At 31.0% G+C, this 6,838-nt stretch overlaps 1 long non-coding RNA gene across 1 annotated transcript; it reads left to right on the top strand.

Moving 5' to 3' along the window:
• The first annotated feature begins 5,804 nt into the window (after positions 1–5,804).
• On the top strand, positions 5,805–6,475 carry LOC142231966 (uncharacterized). The gene is made up of 3 exons (XR_012720977.1): positions 5,805–5,973; positions 6,059–6,157; positions 6,256–6,475. It is a non-coding gene; the product is annotated as an uncharacterized LOC142231966 (long non-coding RNA).
• Positions 6,476–6,838: the final 363 nt, after the last annotated feature.

The raw sequence follows: 6,838 nt of genomic DNA, 5'->3' as shown, positions 1-6,838 counted from the left end.
AATTTCTTTTAAAAACTCTCAAAATGGGCTCGCAAGAAGCATAATTACTCCTATGAAAAGGAATATTAAAATAGGCATGACGTCTAAGATTCCGTACGGGTACATTAAAACCAATAATCTCTAGATATATCTTTGATGAGATGTCTTTGAAATAGTTCTAAGAAAAGTGGAAATGTAAACTTTACACATCCTCGCAAGGTGTGATGTTAGTATTCGTCCTGTATACGGATAAAACAAGAGGAGTTTTCATATGTTCATATGTGTAAGAAATATATGTTTGGGACTCAATTAAGCATATTATTTTCAAGTGCAAGCATATAATGTTTATAAACTAGAATAAAATGTTTGCAAAATATGACAAAACCCCATAAGTTCTGAAATGGTATATTGTGTACACGCACAGAAAAAACATGTTTGGACATGGTTGCCGCATCCATTTAATGCTTATTTAGAGTATGTAATTGTCGCGAAAACCATGTATTTTGTCTTTGTAAAAATAATTTTCGAGCGGAGAAAAATATATGTTGGCAATAAGCATTTGAATGGTTATCAAATACCGCAAACATGTTCTATCATTTAAATGATAGAATTGGAGACCATTATATGGTCAGGAAAATCATGTACCTGACCATTCAATTTTTTTTTACTTTTTTGCAGAGAAAAAAGTATTTTTATAGTTTACGTATAGACATGTATACAACCATTACATGGCCATAAAGACCATGTACATTGTTTTCGTGACCAGACACACACGATTTTCATTTTGCGCGTCAGTCGTGTGTTGATTGTTTCTTGGAATGGACGGAGAATACGGAATTATTGTGTTTTGTGTTAATTTATTTATTCACAAATGGCACGTGGTTTTATGTGAATACAAAAAAGGAAAGTGTAGCTGAAAAAAATGTACCTGGTTTTTGTTCTGCATTTTGATATATGGTATAATTTATTTTTATTTGCAGTTACATGATGTCTGCGTTTGTACATTTGATGGGCACGAAGTAAATATGGAATGATTACTTATTGTTGAAATTGAACCAAACTAGAGTGTGTAAAAATATGTGATGTTTGCTTGCACGACATTATAAATAGAAATAAGCAATGAATTAGTTTATAAATAAATAAAAACAAATAAATAAAGTTGATTTTGTGTTTTCTCAAGTGGCGTCCTTTTTTCGACGATGAACATAGTTTTTTCATAAAAATCAAAACATTTTAGGTTGTGACCATGTTCTCTTAACTAGAAGAAAAACATTTTTGACGAATAACATAACATTTTAGATCGTGACCATTGTCTTTTAATGGAAACAAAATTCTTTTTATCAATATAATAACATTTTAGATGAGGACAATTGTATTTTTCTTAGAACCATGTTCACTGAGCCAACATGGTTGCAGGTTAAAATGTTACATGGTCGCCGCAAAAATAGTTCCTATCATATTATTTTGCTCTTCGAATATGATTGTGACAATCATGTTTCTTCTCTGCGTGTATAGTTTTTGAAGGTGCATCTTTCTGTCTTTGCAGATTTTTTTATATCATAAACATCCACTTAAATATAGTATGTGTGGTTGCAAAGAAATATAAATTTAGAAATTGCATATAAACATATATAAGTTTATAAAGATAGAGTGTAAAGAAGAAAAGAAACAAGTATATACGACCATAATAATCTTATGTACCCTCCACAGTGGATTGCGTAGAAACTTCTACTAAAAACGGTTATCCAAAAATTGAATTAATTGGGTTGCGGCCGATGGCAAGGCATCTTAAAACTTTTTAACATCATCTTCTAAATTGCAAGTTAGTCCATGCGGGATATATATAAGACAAAAGAAAGGTTCTTGACCGGAATATATAGGGAGAAATACTTACGAGCCGATATGAACTTTTGTGCGGGAATTATAGAGCCAGAATTGGCTCTATACTTTATGGAGGCTACACTCAAAGAAAAAAAAAAAACGTTTGGAAAACGTGCACCGAAAACGTTTTTTCTTTTGTTAGAGGTTTTTGAATTTCTTCGAAAATTTTAAACATGTATCACCAAAAAAATTCGATTATTACAATTTTTTTTTATTTTTTCAATAAAAAAAAACAAAATATTTTTGAACCAACAACACAGTCCATTTCGTTTATATCAAGCACTGTTCTTTTCTAACTTTAAGTCTTTAATAAAACACATTATACAGTTCATAGCAAAAATGTAATATAGTAGTATGTATTGGTTTACATATTTTCGGAATTTTTTGAACATATCTAGAATATAAGTAAAAAAAAGTTCGTTCCAAGCAGGGCTCGAACCCACGACCCCTGGCATGCCAGCCGGACGTAGCAACCACTGCTCCACGGTGCCCAACTAAATGTTTGTTTCTGTTAAATAAAGTTTGTTTAATCGGCTCGTGGGCGCCGCAAGGTATGCTATATTAATATAACTTATATGGATAATTATCAATTCATGACAATAACAGCTACGTAGCTCAGTGTATAGTGTGTTGGCTTACAAATTACATGGTCCGTGGTTTGATTCTCCGTCCAGGCGAAAGGTACAATTCAAAAAAAAAAATTATAAAATCGAATAATTTCTTCTACATTGTTTGTATTAAAAACCAGTAAGGAAAGTCTAAAGTCGGGCGGGGCCGACTATATTATACCCTGCACCACTTTGTAGATCTAAATTTTCGATACCATATCACATCCGTCAAATGTGTTGGGGGCTATATATAAAGGTTTGTCCCAAATACATACATTTAAATATCACTCGATCTGGACAGAATTTGATAGACTCTACAAAATCTATAGACTTAAAATTTAAGTCGGCTAATGCACTAGGGTGGAACACAATGTTAGTAAAAAAAAATATGGGAAACATTTAAATCTGAAGCAATTTTAAGGAAACTTTGCAAAAGTTTATTTATGATTTATCGCTCGATATATATGTATTAGAAGTTTAGGAAAATTAGAGTCATTTTTACAACTTTGCGACTAAGCAGTGGCGATTTTACAAGGAAATTGTTGGTATTTTGACCATTTTTGTCGAAATCAGAAAAACATATATATGGGAGCTATATCTAAATCTGAACCGATTTCAACCAAATTTGGCACGCATAGCAACAATGCTAATTCTACTCCCTGTGCAAAATTTCAACTAAATCGGAGCAAAAAATTTGCCTCTGTGGTCATATGAGTGTAAATCGGGCGAAAGCTATATATGGGAGCTATATCTAAATCTGAACCGATTCCAATCAAATTTGGCACGCATAGCAACAATGCTAATTCTACTCCCTGTGCAAAATTTCAACTAAATCGGAGCAAAAAATTAGCCTCTGTGGTCATATGAGTGTAAATCGGGCGAAAGCTATATATGGGAGCTATATCCAAATCTGAACCGATTTCCACCAAATTTGACACGCATAGCTATAATGCTAATTCTACTCCCTGTGCAAAATTTCATCTAAATCGGAGCAAAAAATTGGCCTCTGTGGACAAAGGAGTGTAAATCGGGCGAAAGATATATATGGGAGCTATATCTAAATCTGAACCGATTTGGATGATATTTAGCAAGTTTTTCGAGACTCATTAAATATTGAGATGTACGGAATTTGAGGAAGATCGGTTGATATATACGCCAATTATGACCAGATCGGTGAAAAATATATATGGCAGCTATATCTAAATCTGAACCGATTTTTTCCAAAATCAATAGGGATCGTCTTTGAGCCGAAACAGGACCCCATACCAAATTTTAGGACAATCGGACTAAAACTGCGAGCTGTACTTTGCACACAAAAATACATCAACAGACAGACAGACGGACAGACAGACAGACAGACAGACAGACAGACAGACAGACAGACAGACAGACAGACGGACATCGCTAAATCGACTCAGAATTTAATTCTAAGACGATCGGTATACTAAACGATGGGTCTCAGACTTTTCCTTCTTGGCGTTACATACAAATGCACAAACTTATTATACCCTGTACCACAGTAGTGGTGAAGGGTATAAAAAGGGTGTTAAGAACTAAAAAACCTCGTGGAAGTGAGAAAAATTATGGAAAATGCATTTAACTCGAAAATATTGTTTTTTTGAGTTAGTCTTTATGAAATTGTTTTTACATCATGGAAAAGAATAGACGTTTATCACAAAAAGTATATACTTTTCTCCCAAAAGCAAATGAGAAAGGAACTTTGTTTGTCTAAAATTTCGTCTGGGAGGAAAGAATTATTTTTTTTTTGCGTGTATATACAACCATGAACACGAGTCTGCCAAAAATGGCAGATTTTTTACTGTTTGGTGTTTTGGAAGATTTTGCAAAATATTCTTCATAAATTTTCTATAGAAATAAATTATTGACAAAATTTCCTAAAGAAATAAAATGTTGACAAAATGTTCCACACAGAAAAAAAAGTGTCTTGTAAATTTAAGGACCATTTTGACTTCCACATAGTTCAACAAATTTACTGTAATATAGTTCATTTTTCGTAACCACAACGAAAATTAACTTAGCTAAAGCAAAACTTATAAAAATTCAGTAAATGTTTTTTAGTTCACTAACTACGAAATGGGAAGGATTTTTCCTTAAATAAATTTCCAACACAGTAGTTAATGCATCGTTGATTCTATTATAAAAATACATGGGCAATACAAAAATCTTACTACGAAATGTGGACAATTTACTAAGACAAAATTTTGTATGGAAAAAAAAATTTTAGTAAAAATTAACTTAACGACATTACCGATTCGTACGATGACTACCTACAGATTATTTCCCTTTTTATTATATGTTGGAGTGTTTTTACTCACATTGAAAATTTTAGTTAAAATAGAATAAAAATTATTTAATATAATCCTTGACAGGCGTATATAATTTTTATAGATTCCTCATAGATTTGGTGTATATTTTACCTTAACTTATAGATAGAATTCCTACTAATCAATAAACGTGCTACTGGAAAATGTGAGTGCATCATGCGAGGGAGTTTTTAGAGACATTTTGTGTATATCTCGTATGATTGTTTGTGTTTGTTATTGCGTCATTTATGCTGTTGTTGGTTGTTTTGATTCTAGAGACAATGGAATGTTCCTTGTGTGTTGTTGGTATCTTTTGTGGTGAGAGTTGTTTTTTTGCAATAGCAAGATCAGAAAGGGATCGTGTGTGTGTGGAGTTGTTTTTCTTTACGGCAGGTATGTATCCCTTATGACTATTTGTGTCTTTCAGTTTTATTGTTGCATTCAGTTATGTTGATGCATTTATGAAGTGCACACGTGGATTTAATTTTGCAAAATTGTACGTGCGGTATTGGTGTTTATTAATGAAAATACATTTATTTCGAAACATTTTAGAAACTGAGAAGTGAATGATGTGATGTTAGAGGAATCAAAAACGCTTTTTATTGATAAAAAACAAATAACAGATTAAGGAACTGTATATTTCTGTTAATATGTTCGTTTAAAATTAGTGCGGATTTTAAATTGATTTACATAAAAAATATACAACATGAGTGGTAATAGGATGATTTATATTTATTCTACATCTGGATCACAGGTTGAGAAGCAACCATTTTTTTGAATCTATATTTTTTATGTTACAGCAATTCCTACAGGTGAGTACTAAGTTCGAATTTAGCCGCTAAAATTAAAAATAAATCACTAAGCAAAGTATAAAATTATACGTCTTCGATACAAATTTAAATATAACTTGATGGAGAATAGCCCAAATCAAGTTTTTTATAAAGATTATTTTTTATAATGGATTATTAAAGAAAACTTATCATGGAAATTGTAATTTTAGCCGCTAAACTCGAACTTAATATCCACCTTAAATACTAAATGCTATACTGACAAGTGGAAATTATGTCTAATTTTATAATATTTTTTATTTCAAATATATTCTGAGAATAATTTCAATAACGTCCCATTTGTCCATGGATATGATTCCAATAATGTACCTACTGGATGGATTTTTCAATGTGGTAAGTTTTTCTATAAACGGTATTTTGTCCGTTTTTAATAAAACCAAAATTTCAATTTATTAAAAATTATTTTTTTCACTTGCAGGTAGACAGGTCTCGTAATGGTAATTTTTTGAATATTCTTACTGTTTAATACTAATTAAGCTGATATCCTTATTGACTCTAGGAAATACTCTTGAAAACCGTAAGTTAGAGATCAATATGAACGATAGAATTAATTAATTAATTAATTAATTAATTAATAATATTTTTCTTATATTTTGTATAACTTTGCAATTTCAGATGCTTATAAGCCAAATCCGCCCAACAAAAGTTAGCCAAAATCGATGAAATTGGACAATTCAATTGAATATAGCAACTTATGCCACATATATCTTTCATATGGATAGAAAACATGGAAATTTAAATTAATTAGTTTAGTCCTAATAACATAGAATATTACTCTTTTGAAGAAGCAATTACTAACTACCGACAAGTAAATGCGTCCAACGTACTAATAAAAATATTTCCTCTATTGTATATCATAAGCCATAGTTTTGTGTAATATAATAATAATTCTTTGAAATAAAATACTGGTGGTTATAGAAAATTGACTTGTTTTGTACGAAAAATTTCTTAGTTGTATACAGGCTTTTGGTACTTTTGATTCCTCAATTTCTCTAATTTTTTGAAAATTATACCGACAAACAGTTTATTTCAAACCAATTTCTTAATACAGGTTTCCCAAAAAATTGTTAATTTTTCCGGATAGCAGGAATATTTTGAATGAGTTTAACTATATTCTTTCCACAGCATAGTAATAATGAACTAAAATACGATGTAATACATGAACTAATTTATAAGAAAATCATGAACTTATCTGGAT

Source organism: Haematobia irritans, chromosome 3 (genome assembly GCF_050003625.1).
Source record: "Haematobia irritans isolate KBUSLIRL chromosome 3, ASM5000362v1, whole genome shotgun sequence".
NCBI lineage: Eukaryota > Metazoa > Arthropoda > Insecta > Diptera > Muscidae > Haematobia > Haematobia irritans.
The sequence above is the reverse complement of the archived record's forward strand: the minus strand, read 5'-3'. Positions and strand labels throughout refer to the sequence as shown.